General features: G+C 42.5%; 1 protein-coding gene across 1 annotated transcript in view; it reads right to left on the bottom strand.

Moving 5' to 3' along the window:
* Positions 1-14,519, bottom strand: part of LOC138964337 (MIP-related peptides-like) — a gene marked incomplete in the record, with an annotated part of 54,311 nt that extends 39,792 nt beyond the window's left edge. Inside the window, 1 exon segment of the mRNA XM_070336256.1 lies at positions 14,063-14,519.
* Positions 14,520-17,500: the final 2,981 nt, after the last annotated feature.

Raw genomic sequence — 17,500 nt, 5'->3', positions numbered from 1 at the left:
GGGACTAAACATATAAAAATAGAAATAAAAAGAGAGACAGACAGACAGAGAGACAGACAGACAGACAGAGAGAGACACAGAGAGACAGAGAGAGAGACAGACAGAGACAAGGAGAGACAGAGACAGAGAGAGAGACATAGAGAGACAGATGGAAAGACAGGCAGAGAGTGAGGGAGACAGACAGAAATAAAAATAGAGGCAGGCAGACATAAATAGCGAGAGAGGTAGACAGACGGACCAAGACAGAGACATATAGACAAACAAACGGAGACAAGGACAAGGGCTAAACAAAGAACTGTGGACACTAACGATACTCTGTGTATATTTTTCTTCAGGCGAACGAGGAAGGTGTGCAAACAGCTAGTACCAAAACAAGATAAGCGATGACAATAGCAACTTTGGAAATTCACACAGTGGACATTCCTGTGGACCGTGTCTTTGAGAGTGCAAAAGGGATTACTTGCCTTGGACTTCACTGTTAAAACATCTAATCTCCTGTGCACGCACAGTATTCTGAGTACACGGGGGGATAAACGGATAAAGGCGGAGCGGATGACGCCTTGAATCGTGTCCGGCGCGGCGTTCGTCATCCTCTTCGCCTTTATGCGATTATCTCGCGTGGAGTAGAGGAAATGTCACGCATTGAAGATTATCACGTCATCACTTTCTGCATTTTACGTCCGCCACGCCCCTACTTGTTTTACAACCTTTTTGACGTTTCTATTTAAAGATGTGTTTGTGCTTGTGTGATAAGATGCATGATAACAAAAGTAATCAACTGACCGAGAGACCGGCACGGTTGGCCTAGTGGTAAGGCGTCCGCCCCGTGATCGGGAGGTCGTGGGTTTGAATCCCGGCCGGGTCATACCTAAGACTTTAAAATTGGCAATCTAGTGGCTGCTCCGCCTGGCGTTCGGCATTATGGGGTTAGTGCTAGGACTGGTTGGTCCGGTGTCAGAATACTGTGACTGGGTGAGACATGAAGCCTGTGCTGCGACTTCTGTCTTGTGTGTGGCGCACGTTATATGTCAAAGCAGCACCGCCCTGATATGGCCCTTCGTGGTCGGCTGGGCGTTAAGGAAACAAACAAACAAACAAACTGACCGAGAAAAAAAAACCACCATGTGCACATGCACATATCAAGTCTTTGTCACCTCCTTAGTCTGTCCTTGATGTAGGCCTACCTCATTACATTATTCTGCTTTTCCGGCACATTTTCAAATGACTATCTGATCCGTCTCAAGTCCTTATTCAGCACCCCCATCCCTCCTTCCTTCCACATGTGTTGTGCAGTGACAGCGAGGATATCTCAGAATAATACCAACCGACGCCCATTATTGTAACAGACAGAGGATGTTCGTCAGTCAGTGACGAGAGAAAAATGCATTTTCTGCTTCCTTTGTGCAAACGCGAACCGAAACAGTCAGTGGACGCTTAAAGGCACAGTAAGCCTCCCGTAAACCATCACGGATACTGTCAGGCTTTTACACACAGTACAAACACCCTTTCATTTAAACACTCACTGCTTGAGAACATCCTAGGTGCCCTCCGTAAAGAGCGAGCAATTTTCAAAGAATTTATTTTTGCGTGGTTTATCTTACCCCTGAGCCATCGTGAACCCGTGTGATCCAGTTTCCCCTTTTCACAATGCAGTCGTCAGTTAGTAATTTGAATGCGACTCGCTGTGAGCTTATCTGCAATAGCACGTTATTATGTACCTCTGACTATGCACGAAACAAATGGCTGTGGTTCACAAGAACTCTCGCGATGGCTTTTGACTGTTCAGAGGAACTGGCGATAGGCATAAACCGTCGTCTGCTACGAGACCTTGCGTGACCCTGCTTCCGGGCGTTTCTGTATCTCTGTATCTGTCTGTTACGCTGCACTTGTAGAACAAGTCATCCAGATGTCTGGCATTGTTGCAGCGGAGTGGGGGGGGGGGTGCGCAGCTAGTTCTTTATCGTCGTCTGGCTACTGCCAGCGCCGACTTGAAGCTCTCGGTCGATGCCGAGGTTACAGTTTCTTCATCTAATTGGTTCCAGGCCACTACAGTCTTTGGGAAAAACGAATGTCTGTATTGCTCAGTGTTACAGCGTGGCACAGTGAAGCATCTGCTATTGTTCCTGATGTAGTTGTCTACTGGATTCGAGGTGCTAAAGTCTCTGGAAGATTGACGTGGACGAATGAGGCGTCCTGGTTTTTGAGGGATCAGGAACTTGTCAGGCGGGATTGCCGGCACCAGCCCCTCAACCACTTTGTAGAAGGAGGTTAGACGCAGGTGTTCGCGACGTTCCTGGAGGGTTGGTAGTTGAAGCTTGTGTAGGAGCCCAGTGACGAAGCCAGGAGTCGTGGTTCTGTAGTCACCAGAGATGAAGCGGGATGCGTTCCGCTGTATGCGCTCCAATCTCTCGACGTCCTGCTTACAACCTTCGAATTGTACTGATCTTGTCTTGATGAAAAAAGAATTCTTTTATGATTTAAGAATGTTTGTGTAACAAGCTGTCAATTTATTATTTAGATTCTAAAAGCTAGGTCTAGAGCCAAAACGCACCACGGTCCGATTGTCTCTGAGACAATCCGCAAAATTAATTCTTTGAAAATTGCTCGCTCTTTACGTAGGGCGCCTAGGATGTTCCCGTTTGGTGAGCGTTCCAATGGAAGGGTGTTTGTACTGTGTGTAAAAGCCTGACAGTATATGTGATGGTTTACAGGAGGCGCACTGTGCCTTTCAGTCTGTCGTGCGAGAAAGAGTGTAAACCCTGACTGTAGTAAGTGAATGATTGCATTCAGGAGTTCCAGCGTCCTTAGAAGGTACACTGGAACCTATCCTGGCGACCTCCTCTCGATAACGATCACCTGCCCACTCAGAGTACCTCAAAGAGTACCTGGCAAGTTATTGTTTGTTATTCACCTTTCCATAGCGACCGCCTGTCTATAACGATTATTTTTGGTCAGTCCCTTGGGTGGTCGCTATAGGCAGGTTCGACTGTACCTTCCTTCTCGTGTAAAATATTATGTAAACCTCCACCCATCTGTCCAGGCTTTTACATGAGATAAGACCATCCCTCCACTTGGACAAATACTAAAAAAATAATGTGTGTTTTCTGTGCAAATGAGGATCTTTTTGATGAATTAGTGATACAGATAACGTAGGTTTGAGATAAGAATAGATAGGTCAAAAACTACCTTCTCTGGTGTAGTTTCTTGGGTGTTTGAATCTTGTGAGAATGAAAGTCGCTTGTTCGTTTCAACGCTTATTATTCTTTCAGGCGCCAGGGGTGAGGTGCACGAGAAAGTTACCAACCGGGTGGGAGTCAGCCGCGGTGTTGGATTGGTTGACATTGAGATGTGGTGTAATTTCAACGAATCAGACCCCGCGGTTAGTTCTCACCCGTCTGGGTGGCACCCACTTTCGCTTCGTGGACCTCAGCCCTGGAGATTGGTTTTTGCGTAACTCTCACTTGCTCTTGTTACACATGTTATACATACAGTTTGATTGTAGTTGGCGCAAAGAGGAGATTCCATCCTCATATAGAGAGTTCAGTAGTGCCACAAAAGTTCTAACTTTGAAAGTTGTTTTTCCGGAGTTAGTTTCAACAAAGTTTCCCCGATCTCTTGTTTCACTGCTCCAATATAAAGTAATTGAAAAAAGATATATTACTTTCAAAGTAGAACAAGATGTTTCTGTTCGCTGTCAGGTCTCACCCAACACTAGTATATTGGTTTACAAATAAATTGAAAAAGATAATAAATGTGTAATTTTCATTTTTCTCTTATCTTTTTTTCAACTGAAAGAATTAATTCTTGTTTTTAAATTGCAATTGTTTTTCAACATACCATGATCGAGGGACAATGACTTTCTGATTGAGGAGAAAACTGAAAACACATCAGTCATCACGCGTGACCAGTCAAGCGTGAACTCGTAATCAGCGATGGGCAGAAAACTTCACGCTTTATGGTTATCTACTGTGCCGCGTTAAAATCGCCTTCTTCACTGTCAGGAAGTCAAATTTGTCAACTGTCATTTCCAGCGTGAATTGTTCGCTTGACATCTATCGTTCTCTAACTATCTCTCGTCTCCTTGTTTTTCTTTCGTCTTTTGATTTTCTTGCATGTTTGTTGTGCTTTTCTTTTTATATTTAGTCAAGTTTTGACTAAATATTTTAACATCGAGGGGGAATCGAAACGAGGGTCGTGGTGTATGTGCGTGTGTGTGTGCGTGTGTGTGTCTGTGTGTGTGTGTAGAGCGATTCAGACTAAACTACTGGACCGATCTTTATGAAATTTGACATGAGAGTTCCTGGGTATGAAATCCCCATATGTTTTTTTCATTTTTTTGATAAATGTCTTTGATGACGTCATATCCGGCTTTTCGTGAAAGTTGAGGCGGCACTGTCACGCCCTCATTTTTCAACCAAATTGGTTGAAATTTTGGTCAAGTAATCTTCGACGAAGCCCGGACTTCGGTATTGCATTTCAGCTTGGTGGCTTAAAAATTAATTAATGACTTTGGTCATTAAAAATCTGAAAATTGCAAAAAAAAATAAAAATTTATAAAACGATCCAAATTTACGTTTATCTTATTCTCCATCATTTTCTGATTCCAAAAACATATAAATATGTTATATTCGGATTAAAAACAAGCTCTGAAAATTAAATATATAAAAATTATTATCAAAATTAAATTGTCCAAATCAATTTAAAAACACTTTCATCTTATTCCTTGTCGGTTCCTGATTCCACAAACATATAGATATGATATGTTTGGATTAAAAACACGCTCAGAAAGTTAAAACAAAGAGAGGTACAGAAAAGCGTGCTATCCTTCTTAGCGCAACTACTACCCCGCTCTTCTTGTCAATTTCACTGCCTTTGCCATGAGCGGTGGACTGACGATGCTACGAGTATACGGTCTTGCTGAAAAATGGCATTGCGTTCAGTTTCATTCTGTGAGTTCGACAGCTACTTGACTAAATATTGTATTTTCGCCTTACGCGACTTGTTACATTTAGTCAAGTTATGACTAAATGTTTTAACATAGAGGGGGGAATCGAGACGAGGGTCGTGGTGTATGTGTGTCTGTCTGTATGTGTGTGTAGAGCGATTCAGACTAAACTACTGGACCGATCTTTATGAAATTTGACATGAGAGTTCCTGGTTATGATATCCTCAGACGTTTTTTTCATTTTTTTGATAAATGTCTTTGATGACGTCATATCCGGATTTTCGTGAAAGTTGAGGCGGCACTGTCACGCTCTCATTTTTTAACCAAATTGGTTGAAATTTTGGTCAAGTAATCTCCGACAAAGCCCGAACTTCTGTATTGCATTTCAGCTTGGTGGCTTAAAAATTAATTAATGACTTTGGTGATTAAAAATCTGAAAATTGTAAAAAACATTTTTTTTATAAAACCATCCAAATTTACGTTCATCTTATTCTCCATCATTTTCTCATTCCAAAAACATATAAATATGTTATATTTGGATTAAAAACAAGCTCTGAAAATTAAAAATATAAAAATTATGATCAAAATTAAATTTTCGAAATCACTTTCATCTTATTCCTTGTCGGTTCCTGATTCCAAAAACATATAGATATGATATGTTTGGATTGAAAACACGCTCAGAAAGTTAAAACGAAGAGAGGTACAGAAAAGCGTGCTATCCTTCTCAGCGCAACTACTACCCCGCTCTTCTTGTCAATCTCACTGCCTTTGCCATGAGCGGTGGACTGACGATGCTACGAGTATACGGTCTTGCTGCGTTGCATTGCGTTCAGTTTCATTCTGTGAGTTCGACAGCTACTTGACTAAATGTTGTATTTTCGCCTTACGCGACTTGTTTTTCTTTTTAATGACTCCCTCCTATTTAAGACCTGATTTTCTCAGAAGTTTGGAGGTCTCAAAAGGGGGGTTCCACTGAAACAGTTCTTCTGCCCTCTCAGGGCTCATCTCAACACTCACTGTTGGATCAACCTAATTTATTCATAAAACACATCCACACACACGTACACACACACACACACATACACACACACACACACACACACACACACACTCACATACATACACTCCTCCAACCCCCTCCTCCACCCCCGACCTCCGCCCCCACCTCCACTCCTTACTCATCCATGCACCCACCAGCCCCACCCCCACTCCCATCTTGTCTGTTCACCCCTTCCCATTCTTGTCCCCTTAACAGGTGCACCTCTTAACCTTTTTTCTTCCTAAAATTGTTTTCGGGTGATTTATTAACGGTTTTGACAGAAGCGATCAATAACGAATTTCTACCCCCTCATTATCCTAAAAAAAAATCTTTCTTCAACCCTCTGTTTCACCCCCAGTGCAACTCCACTCCTTTTTCCAGCGAAAAAATGTGTTACGCTTTACTATACAGAGTTTATGTCGGGGGGGGGGGGGGGGGAGGGGAGGATGTGTAGTGCGTTGGTTATGTTTGTCTGTTTGTCTGCGACTGTGTGCGGTCGGTAGGGGAAGAGAAATGTGTTTTAGACAGACAGACAGATAGACAGACAGACAGACAGACAGACAGACAGACAGACAAAAAGAGACAGACAGGCAGACAGACAGAGAGACAGACAGACAGGCAGACAGACAAAAGAGACAGACAGACAGACAGACAGAATCAGAGACAGACACAGTGGATGGAATGATAGAGAGAGAGCGAAAGAGAGAGAGACAGAGAGAGAGAGAAGAGAGACAGAGACAGAGAGAGACAGAGAGAGACAGAGAGAGAGAGTGAGTGAGAGAGAGAGATAGAGAAAGAGAGAGTGAGAGAGAGAGGGGGGAGAGAGAGGGGGTGGGAGAGAGAGAGAGGGGGAGAGAGAGAGGGGGAGAGAGAGAGGGGGAGAAAAGATGACTGTGGTGGAGACGGAACAATAGAGAAGATCCTCCCCAGAACTGTATTCTACAACAACTACTTCTTCATAAGCATCATAACATTTTGATATCTTTCTTTCTTCTTATTGCGAATGCTGCAATTGAATACATAACTCCTAACTCAAACGTTGCTGTTTGAAACGTATCCTCTTTATTATCCATCAAAAACCTTCACTACAAGAATGCTTCATAAGTGTTTTATGTTCAAAGTTGATACGTAAGCGTATCTTCAAAGTATTCCACTCCATCGTAAAAATGCTTGTTTGTTCAAATATCGGTTTCTTTCAACCTACGAGTAAGTCCTGTGTTAGGTTACAAAGTACTAAACAATAAAAGAAGTCTTTCGTGTTCTAATACTTTCTATAATAAAGTATACTATTTAGCACGGTTGGCCTAGTGGTATGGCGGCCGCCCCGTGATCGGGAGGTCGTGGGTTCGAACCCCGGCCGGGTCATACCTAAGAAAATTGGCAATCTAGTGGCTACTCCGCCTGACGTCTTTTCTTTCTTTATTTGGTGTTTTACGTCGTTTTCCACCACGAAGGTTATATCGCGACGGGGGAAGGGGGGAGATGGGATAGAGCCACTTGTCAATTGTTTCTTGTTCACAAAAGCACTAATCAAAAATTTGCTCCAGGGGCTTGCAACGTAGTACAATATATTACCTTACTGGGAGAATGCAAGTTTCCAGTACAAAGGACTTAACATTTCTTAACAGTATGCTTGACGAAAATCTTTACAAAAATTGACTATATTCTATATACAAGAAACACTTAAACAAGGGTGAAAGGAGAAACAGAATCCGTTAGTCGCATCTTACGACACGCTGGGGAGCATCGGGTAAATTCTTTCTCGTCCCAACCAATATGGGACTCCCCCTAACCCGCGGGGGGTACCATTCCTTCTACCATCCTTAAAAACAAAACAAAATCTGCCCATAAGACAATTATGCATTCCTCTTCTATAGTGGTGCGCAGGGAGCATAGCATAACTGTGATAATTGCACACGTGGCATTGTCTACATCCGCTTCCGTTCACGCAAGAGCATATCGTCTTTGGTTAAATAAGGTCTAATCCTCATGCAGAACTGACATAAGTTTACATTTTCAAACTGAAATTAGTCCCCGCAAACATCAGAGGATTATTTTCTTCTCAGTCTTCCTCTTCCTCTTTTGGTCATTATGCCGCTGATGTAATGCTCTTGGCTCTCTTGAATCTGTCGTCTTATGAAGCTCTCAAGGACTATTTTTATTATTTTTGTTCCTTTCGTTTTCTTCTGTTTATTTATTTTCTCTTAAAAATATCCATGATCTCATTTCTCTAGTTCTTTGGTTGTGTCTTCCTTCCTCTGTTTCTTTGTTTCTTCTTTCCTTTTTATCTTTCCTAATTTATGTTTTCTGGTGTGCCTCAGTTTGAAAGTTTAGTGTGAATCATTGGATGGGCGACAAGAGTCTTCAGATCTTGAGACCGTCTTCACACACGAACGTCTGTCGTCATCAATATGCCTACCGTTAGGTTGAAGGGAACGGTTAGAAACGGTGACAGCGGGTCAATTATGAACTGCACGACCTGTAGCCACACTTGATTAAATCCATATTTCCCCTTCTGCTTTCCCCCCAACCTATCGAAACACTTCATTGCAAGTTCTTATTTTATCTTGTCTTTTTTATTTCGCTTGTTTTCTTTCCTACACTCCTTCCTCGTCATCTCCTATTTACTCCCGAAACACACATACACACACACACACACACACACACACACACACACACACACACACACACGCATACATACACACACACACGCACAAACACACACACACACACACACACACACACACACACACGCACACCAACACCACCCACAACAACAACAACAATACCACCAACACAACCACAACAAACAAAATAATAACAGAATATTTGATCATGCTGTATTTCGACTCAGGAATCGTATTAAGTGCGTTACTCAACCCTCCATTTGTGTGTACTCAACTACTGCAAACAATTATGATGGGCCACACGTTCTACAGATTAAGATGTTTTGCTCTGGAAAGTAAAAGGATACGCGTTCACACCTACGCGTCGAGAGAAAGATATTCAACACCTCATGTCTTGGTTAACTCACAGACTTACTTTATTTTGGGGAAAGTAGCACGAAAAATCTACGAGAAAATACTTAATTTTCCTTTATTGGACTGTTGTTTCTGTTTCTAATTTCAGTTTCTTTCTTTTATTGGTCATGTATTCATTCCTTTCGTGTCTTAATTCCTGTACTGCTCAAGAATAACCAAGAAACGTCAGCAATCCTCAAAACACTTATACAAGAAAATACTAAAGTTGTAATGCATAGGAACCTGTGAATAGATATATATTCTATCTGCCGTAATTTCCTTTTAGAAAATATCCAGTTACGGTGTCATGCATGGCCTTTTTAATTTTCCCCAGCGGATGTAATACCAACTGAACGTTACCATTGTTTGAAAACTCAGCCATGCAGCAACATTTCAAACTAATGATGCAGCAGCTTTTCTGAATGTCCCACTCCCTCATTATACCTCTCCTAAATTACCGCTGGAATGAAAAAGAAGATACAGGGAAGAACAGTTCCCGTATGTTAGTATTGACGTCATAAGATACTTAATTATACTTCTTCATATCAACTTCTGCAACTGCAGACGGAAACATTTTCTGATTTGAGTGTGGGTGGGGTGTGATGGAATAAATAGTGCAGTTGAAATGCGGGTAGGGGTAAGGTGGAGGTGGAAAACGAAAATGTTGTTTTGGAAAACTATGTGCCCTTTGATGAGTTTCTCAGATAAAAACAACAACTGCTTCCTGTTGTTGTTGTTGTTGTTGTTGTTGTTGTTTTTGTTGTTGTTGTTGTCTTTGTATGTCTGTGTCTCTGTTTCTTTATCACTACCCCTGTCTGTTTGTCCGTCTGTCTGTCTGTCTGTCTGTCTGTCTGTCTGTCTGTTTGTCCGTCTGTCTGTCTGTCTGTCTGTCTGTCCGTTCACGAGGATTTCGACCGTGTGGTCTTTAGAATGGACATATATACAAATAATAATGAGACAAATAGTTGAAAAAAAGACTTCGGTTGGCAGGGTCGAAAGGATTTGTGTTAAATGTTGTTATCTAATTTTATGTTGCCTTTCTGTACCTTTTCTTATACATGCGTATCTACATGTTCTGTCTCTATCCTCATGTGTCTCTGTCTATGCCTGATAGACGACAGTGTCCGTGGTTTAAAAAGATACGATATCGATTACAAAATACACACACACAAAACAACAACAACAACAACAACAACAACAACAACAAACAGTACGTCTCCTTTTGATCCTCTTTTTCTAAGTGAAATCTCTGACGTCAAAAGTCAAAAAAAGTTCGAGAAGGCGTCATAACGTGAATAATGGCGTCACGTGTAAAAACAAAAAAACTATCCTTCTTCTGCATGTCTCAAAAGGAAGCGACGCAGAATTTCGAGAACAAAGTTTGTCTCTGCGACTTCCGCATACCAGCAGTAGAAAAGTAATCGTAATGGGCAGAATAAACCTGCGCAGTTTCAGCGGCACAGACGACGCACGGCCTATTATTTATGCCGCGATAGGGATTATGACGAGCCTACTTGGCCTGTTTTCCTGTCATGCAACGTGTAGGGGCTGGGATAAGCTGCAGTGCGTCGTCGGTCCTGCTGAAGTTACATATGTGAGCGGAGCCCCTAACGTCACCGTCAATAAAAAACCAAATACCATTTTGCGCTAGACATTTTTGTATGAATTAATTTTGTTTGTGACACCCATGTCAAATTACAATTAAATTGTAATTCAATAAAAACTAAATACCATTTTGCGCTGGAAACAGCGACGCTGTCAATTTTGGGAATATGATGTGGGTTTAAGAGTGCTCTTATTTCCGGGGGAAAACAACAACTCAACAGATAGTGTGCGATGTTGTTCGGGATAGTTTCGACGAGAAGGGCTATGCTTTTCATGTCGGTATATGGACTGCAAGCTTGCAGTCTGTCTGTCCGAGTCTCACACGAGCTGTGAGGGAAACGCAGAGGCAGAGATGCTAGTCTTTCTATTTAATTAAGGGGACACAATCTGAGAGAAAAGCTGCTTATGAAAAACCATACAAACAAATATCCTCTTCTCAGTTTTTTTCGTAATCCTTTGTTGTGGCAAAAAATCGGGAGGGAGAGAGAGAGAGAGAGAGAGAGAGAGAGAGAGAGAGAGAGAGAGAGAGAGAGAGAGAGAAAAAGAGAAACAGAAACAGAGAGAGAGAGAGAGAGATAGAGACAGACAGACAGACAGAGAGACAGACAGAGAGAGATAGATAGATACAGAGAGGGAGGAAGAGAGAGAGAGGGAGAGAGAGAAAGGGAGAGAGAGAGAGAGGGGGGAGAGAGAGAGAGAGAGAGACAGACAGACAGACAGACAGACAGACAGACAGACAGACAGACAGAGATAGAGTCCACTCTGCACAGAAAGAAACCAGCATGTAGATTGTGTTTAGGCCTAAAAAAAAAATAGGTGTGGTTACGGTAACCCGACCTACCCTATTTTTAGGGGCCGATCCTATAACTTTTTATTACATTTGTCAAAAAAGAAAAGAAAAAAAAAGAAAAACGAGTGCAAAAAACGCAATGAAAGCGAAAGCGCCCGAGTCGCACACTTATTTCCCTGTCAAGTAGGTTTAATTTGTGCACATTAGAAAAAAAAGTTAAAAAAAAAAAGGAATTGCCTACCTACCTACCCTATTTTTTTTGGCTATGTTACCGTAACCACACCTATTTTTTTTTTGGCCTTATCAATCTACATGCTTGTTTCTCTCTGTGCAGAGTGGACATTTATTTTATGAATCTGTTTAGTGACTGACGCAAAGGTCAATCTTCAAAATTAATTAAACAAAACAAAACAAATTCCCTGCACAGACAGCAGGCCGGCTGTTGATTTTTGATAAGTGTCCAAATTGAAGAACGCCTTTATCCCGTGCACAAGTCTGACTTGATCTGTGCACACGGGGATCGTCAACTTGTGATTTACTGGTTGGTCCGGTGTCAGAATAATGTGACTGGGTGAGACATGAAGCCTGTGCTGCAACTTCTGTCTTGTGTGTGGCGCACGTTAAATGTCAAAGCAGCACCGCCCTGATATCACCCTTCGTGGTGGACTGGGCGTTAAGCAAACAAACAAACAAACAAACTTGTGATCTGTAGTGAAGTGTGGACATTCCCCCCAAAACGGCGTACGGCTGCCTGAATGGCGGGGTAAAAACGGCCATACACGTTAAAAAAAACAAAAACGTGTAGGTTTCAGCCCATGAACAAAGAAGAAGAAGTGTGGACATGATCATGAGCATGTGAAGGAAGGTATTTTCAACATTGAAGCAAGAAACCATTTCTGCAAAAAGGCTTTTTTTTATATTTAGTCAAGTTTTGACTAAATATTTTAACATCGAGGGGGAATCGAAACGAGGGTCGTGGTGTATGTGCGTGTGTGCGTGTGTGTGTGTGTGTAGAGCGATTCAGACTAAACTACTGGACCGATCTTTATGAAATTTGACATGAGAGTTCCTGGGTATGAAATCCCCGAACGTTTTTTTCATTTTTTTGATAAATGTCTTTGATGACGTCATATCCGGCTTTTCGTGAAAGTTGAGGCGGCACTGTCACGCCCTCATTTTTCAACCAAATTGGTTGAAATTTTGGTCAAGTAATCTTCGACGAAGCCCGGACTTCGGTATTGCATTTCAGCTTGGTGGCTTAAAAATTAATTAATGACTTTGGTCATTAAAAATCTGAAAATTGTAACAAAAAATAAAAATTTATAAAACGATCCAAATTTACGTTTATCTTATTCTCCATCATTTGCTGATTCCAAAAACATGTAAATATGTTATATTTGGATTAAAAACAAGCTCTGAAAATTAAATATATAAAAATTATTATCAAAATTAAATTGTCCAAATCAATTTAAAAACACTTTCATCTTATTCCTTGTCGGTTCCTGATTCCAAAAACATATAGATATGATATGTTTGGATGAAAAACACGCTCAGAAAGTTAAAACAAAGAGAGGTACAGAAAAGCGTGCTATCCTTCTTAGCGCAACTACTACCCCGCTCTTCTTGTCAATTTCACTGCCTTTGCCATGAGCGTTGGACTGACGATGCTACGAGTATACGGTCTTGCTGAAAAATGGCATTGCGTTCAGTTTCATTCTGTGAGTTCGACAGCTACTTGACTAAATATTGTATTTTCGCCTTACGCGACTTGTTTAAGGTTACAGATGCACACACAAATGATATTATAGAGATGTTGTGTTCGTTTTGTGCACGGTCAGAACTGAAAGGCTAGGTGAGATTGCTTTTTTATTTTGATGGTTTATTCAAATAAAACAAATCTACCAAAGTTCATCACAAAAGAAGAAGCAAAAAAAAAAAAAAATTGTAAGCCAATTAATCTTCAAATCACAAATGTCTCGGTCAACAAACGTGTGTTGGCTAGCACAACATCGCGTACTGCAGTTTATAAGCACGTCACATACGTTGCACACACAAAAAATATCCCACAAAAATACAAGGTATCCTTTTTAGTTGTCGACTTCGTACAGACGTCACACAAAAATTCAATTTCCTGGTTATAGTTGTTGTCTTCTTCTTCTATCAGAAATAGCTAAGGAAAAAAAAAGGAAAAAAAGACGAGAAGGGAGAGGAGGGGGATAGAAGAAGAAAGAGAAAGAAACAACTTCTTTAATCAATATGTTAAGACTTTCCTTTTACTCTACTTATGCATGCTTACTTTTTTTTTTATCCCGCTTGTTATCTGGAACTTTTTTCTCTTCCCACTCCAAAACTCTTCTAACTTACTACGGATTCCTTGCCTCAAATAGGCGCATAATGTATAATTCATCTTTCTGTGAGCGAGATTTTTCCCTTTGCTTGCGTGTTCTTTGTATGCTTCTTCATTTCCTTTTTTGTGTGTGAATGGAATATTCTTCTTCTTCTTCTTCTTGTCGATCACTCAGAATGGAATATGATCATAGAAAGAATAATCTGTAGAGTTTTCTTTGAAAAATAAAAAAGGCACCACATTAGCAAAATGGGTATAGGAGTACAAACGCAAGCTAAACGTACATATTTAACAATAAATCTCATCAGGCACTTACCTTGAATACGCGGGAATATTAGCTTTGAAGGGTGTTGGATCCTCCTTTTGATGTTGAAACGCCAAATGTTGTTGATAAAATCTGGTTGTCACAGTTTTTTTGTGTCTGTTTGGGGAGACACTGAATTTCGTCTCGTCTATAAGGTCAAACCAACGGTCTGAGTCCTCGTCGCAATTTTTGTCCCGTTTGACTAAATGTGCTAATTTGTACGATGGCTTCTTTTTGTCAAGTTCTTCAAACTATCAAAACAAAACTTTCACTTTTTTCCTCCACAAAAAAATATGGTCCTGGTGTTTCTCTTGTTGGGTGTTCCTTCTTCTCTTTCTTTTCTCTCTTTTTCTCCCTGCTGGTCGCCGGTTCCTTGGCTGGTGTCAGTCAGGCCTTATATGATTATTATGTACGTCCTCCCTAAGAATCTCTCCGTGCAACGCGGGACCAAGTATAGCACGCCAACCTGTGCCAGAAGTTAAAGGTCCTTACTGTTGTCAATCAAGTCTTTATAAGGCGCGCCGCGCGTGCCACAAACCCACGAGCGCGTGCCATCACGGTCACGTGGTGCAGGAAGGGGGCGGCTAACGATGCGGCGGCGCGCGCTCCGGCGTAAGTGTCGTCTGCTTTTCGAGACTGGGCGAGAGAGTGAGTGTGGGAGAGTTGGTTGTGCATGTGACTGAAACAGAGGCGGATTTTGAGAAATATTCAGAGAGACATTGGGTGTAGTAGTGATACTAGGTTTTTGCGTGACAAGTTCTCTGTTTGTTGCGGTGGTCTTGAAGAGAGGTTTTGTCCGAGGTCGAGAGGTTGTAAAGTAACACTTCCGGTCCGCGTGGGCCGGAAATCTAGCGAAAGGGGGTTGTCCCCCCTTCTTTTTTTCTTTTTTTTTCTCTTTAAAAAAACAAACCCATTTCGTTCCTGTGTATGTATGTCTCAGTGTCACTGTTGATGTTCCTCTCCGAATAGCCACCCCCTCCCCCCTGCCCCCCCCCCCTTCCCCCTTCTCTCTCAGTCTCGTACTCTCTGTGTAAGGTTTCTCACATTTGTGTAGCTAGTATAGCCTATTTTAGGGGCAGGCGGTGCACGTTTTATTTCGTTCTTTTCCCCCAAACCAAAGCAGTTTTGTTGTACAGGACAATTAGTACTATCTTATGTGAAAAGGGTAAAGTTGTACTCCTAATCGTTTTTAATCTACACTGGTACATTTTTGAGAGATACGGCCCGAAATAGGTTAATTTAAATCCCGGAGGAGCCTGACCAGGGCTCCCATCGGAAGCCTTTCCAAAAGATCCCGGTGTAACACGAACTTTGTACTCCACGAAAAATTGACTCCGGAGTAAAATCTTTACTCCGAGTACACCTGTCGTACGAGAAAAGAACTCCCCAAGGGATGAAAAAATAACTCCACGAAATTTTTACTCCCCAAATTTTTACTGTAGTAAAAATCACGCACGCAAAAATGGGATGGGGGCAAAATGGGATAACGCCAATATGGGATCTCGCGCAAACGAATGTCGTGCAACCCCTCACTCCACCCCTTCCACCACCAGGACTGACAGGGGACAAAGGAGTAAAAGTTGCGTACACCTGGCGTGGGGAGTAAATTGCTCGTGTTAGGGTGGAGTAATGTATTCGTTATTTATTCGTCAGGGGTGTAACATTTCCTACGAAATGTTTAGTCGGAGCACAACTGTCGTGGGGAGTAATTATCTCGTGTAATCGGGGAGTAATTGTTTCGTAAAGGGAGTAAACTTTTCGTACGAAATTTTTACTCCGGAGTAAAGGTTTCGTGGGAGCATTTATCTCGTGTTACACCGGGACCCCCACTTTGAATTTTTAGAGGTTCCATGGACCCCCTCGGCGGAGTTTTAGAGGGTCCAAAACTGCAGAGGTCTCAAAATCAAAGCATTGTAATGTGCCTCTGAGTGTGTGTGTGTGTGTGTGTGTGTGTGTGTGTGTGCGTGCGTGTGTGTGTGTGTGTGCGTGTGTGTGCGTGTGTGTGTGTGTGCGTGCGTGCGCGTGTGTGTGTGTGTGTGTGTGTGTGTGTGGCACAGTGGTTAGAGTGCTTGCCTCTCACGGTGGAGGTCTTGGGTTCGATCCCCACTCTGGTTGAATATAAATACCCAATTTTTCCGAGCGCCTATTCAGGTCAGGGGAAGGCGAAGGCAGCGAGGGAGAGGCTGGAGTGTTCACTGCCCTCATAAAGCTGGACTGAGAGTAGTAGATATCTCTAACATCTTGCTCTCCTTCGACCAAAAAATGGTTATGGGAATACCTTCTCTGCCAGCACGCCCAGATGTGCCTCAGATTGGCCCCGTATGTGCTCATATATGTGGACGATCTGGGCAACCCATATGGGACCCATACTGGAATCGCAAAAGGTATTGGTATGGGTCCCATCTGGGCAATACACTTGCTCCCCACATGTGGCCTAAATTTGGCTAGGATGCTCCCCAGGAACAGCCAGTATTAAGCTGGGGTACACCCCACAGCGGGCCCGGAGGCTCCCCGCATACAGCCAGTATTAAGCCATGGTGCATACCCACATCAGGCCCGGATGTACCCCACACGCGGCCAACATTGGACCAGGGTGCACCCCACATTGAGCCTGGATGCACCCCACATTGAGCCTGGATGCACCCCACACGCGGCCAACATTGGACCAGGGTGCACCCCACATTGCCCAGATCAGCACAAATTGGGATGCACCCTAGTCGAATGCTGACCGAATGTGGGATGCGGCCTGGCTCAAAGCGGACTGTTGGATGCATTTTGGCCTAAAGTGGGCCACATGTGGGAAGTATGTTTATTGCCCAGAGAAGACTCACACCAATACTATTTCCGCTTCCACTGTGGGTCCTAAATGGGTTGCCCAGATCAGTCCCATACGTGAGCACATTATGGGGCCAATCTGGGGCACATCTGGGGGTGCTGGCTGTATTTTCAATGTTTTCTTTTGGGGTATATATATCCGTATAGGTTTTGCAATATTTTTTATGATTAGTGTTGACATCTTTAATCTCTGTTTCGTGTCTGTTTGCAATTGTTTGTTTTTAGGTGTCACCATTTTTTGTCTGATTGTAAGACTAGGCGTCAGCATAAAATCTCCGTCCTTGAGTAATAACGATCGTTCGTTTGTTCATTCGTTCCCCTCCCTCTCTTTTCAGAGCCCAAATCGCATAGACAAGCATTAGTACGCACGCTTTCACCCTGAATGAGCACAGATAAAACATAGGCTGTCACGACATTTGATCATGAGCTTGATTTATGTCAAAATATCGAATGGTAAATGGATCCCAAATCTTGTTGTAAAGCACACGAATGTCTCCCTCCATTTGTGTGTGTGTGTGTGTGTGTGTGTGTGTGTGTGTGTGTGTGTGTGTGTGTGCGCGTGTGTGTGTGTGTGTGTGTGTGTGTGTGTGTGTGTGTGTGTGTGTATGTATCTAT

This window comes from Littorina saxatilis, linkage group LG4 (assembly GCF_037325665.1).
Source record: "Littorina saxatilis isolate snail1 linkage group LG4, US_GU_Lsax_2.0, whole genome shotgun sequence".
Taxonomy (NCBI): domain Eukaryota; kingdom Metazoa; phylum Mollusca; class Gastropoda; order Littorinimorpha; family Littorinidae; genus Littorina; species Littorina saxatilis.
The sequence above is the reverse complement of the archived record's forward strand: the minus strand, read 5'-3'. Positions and strand labels throughout refer to the sequence as shown.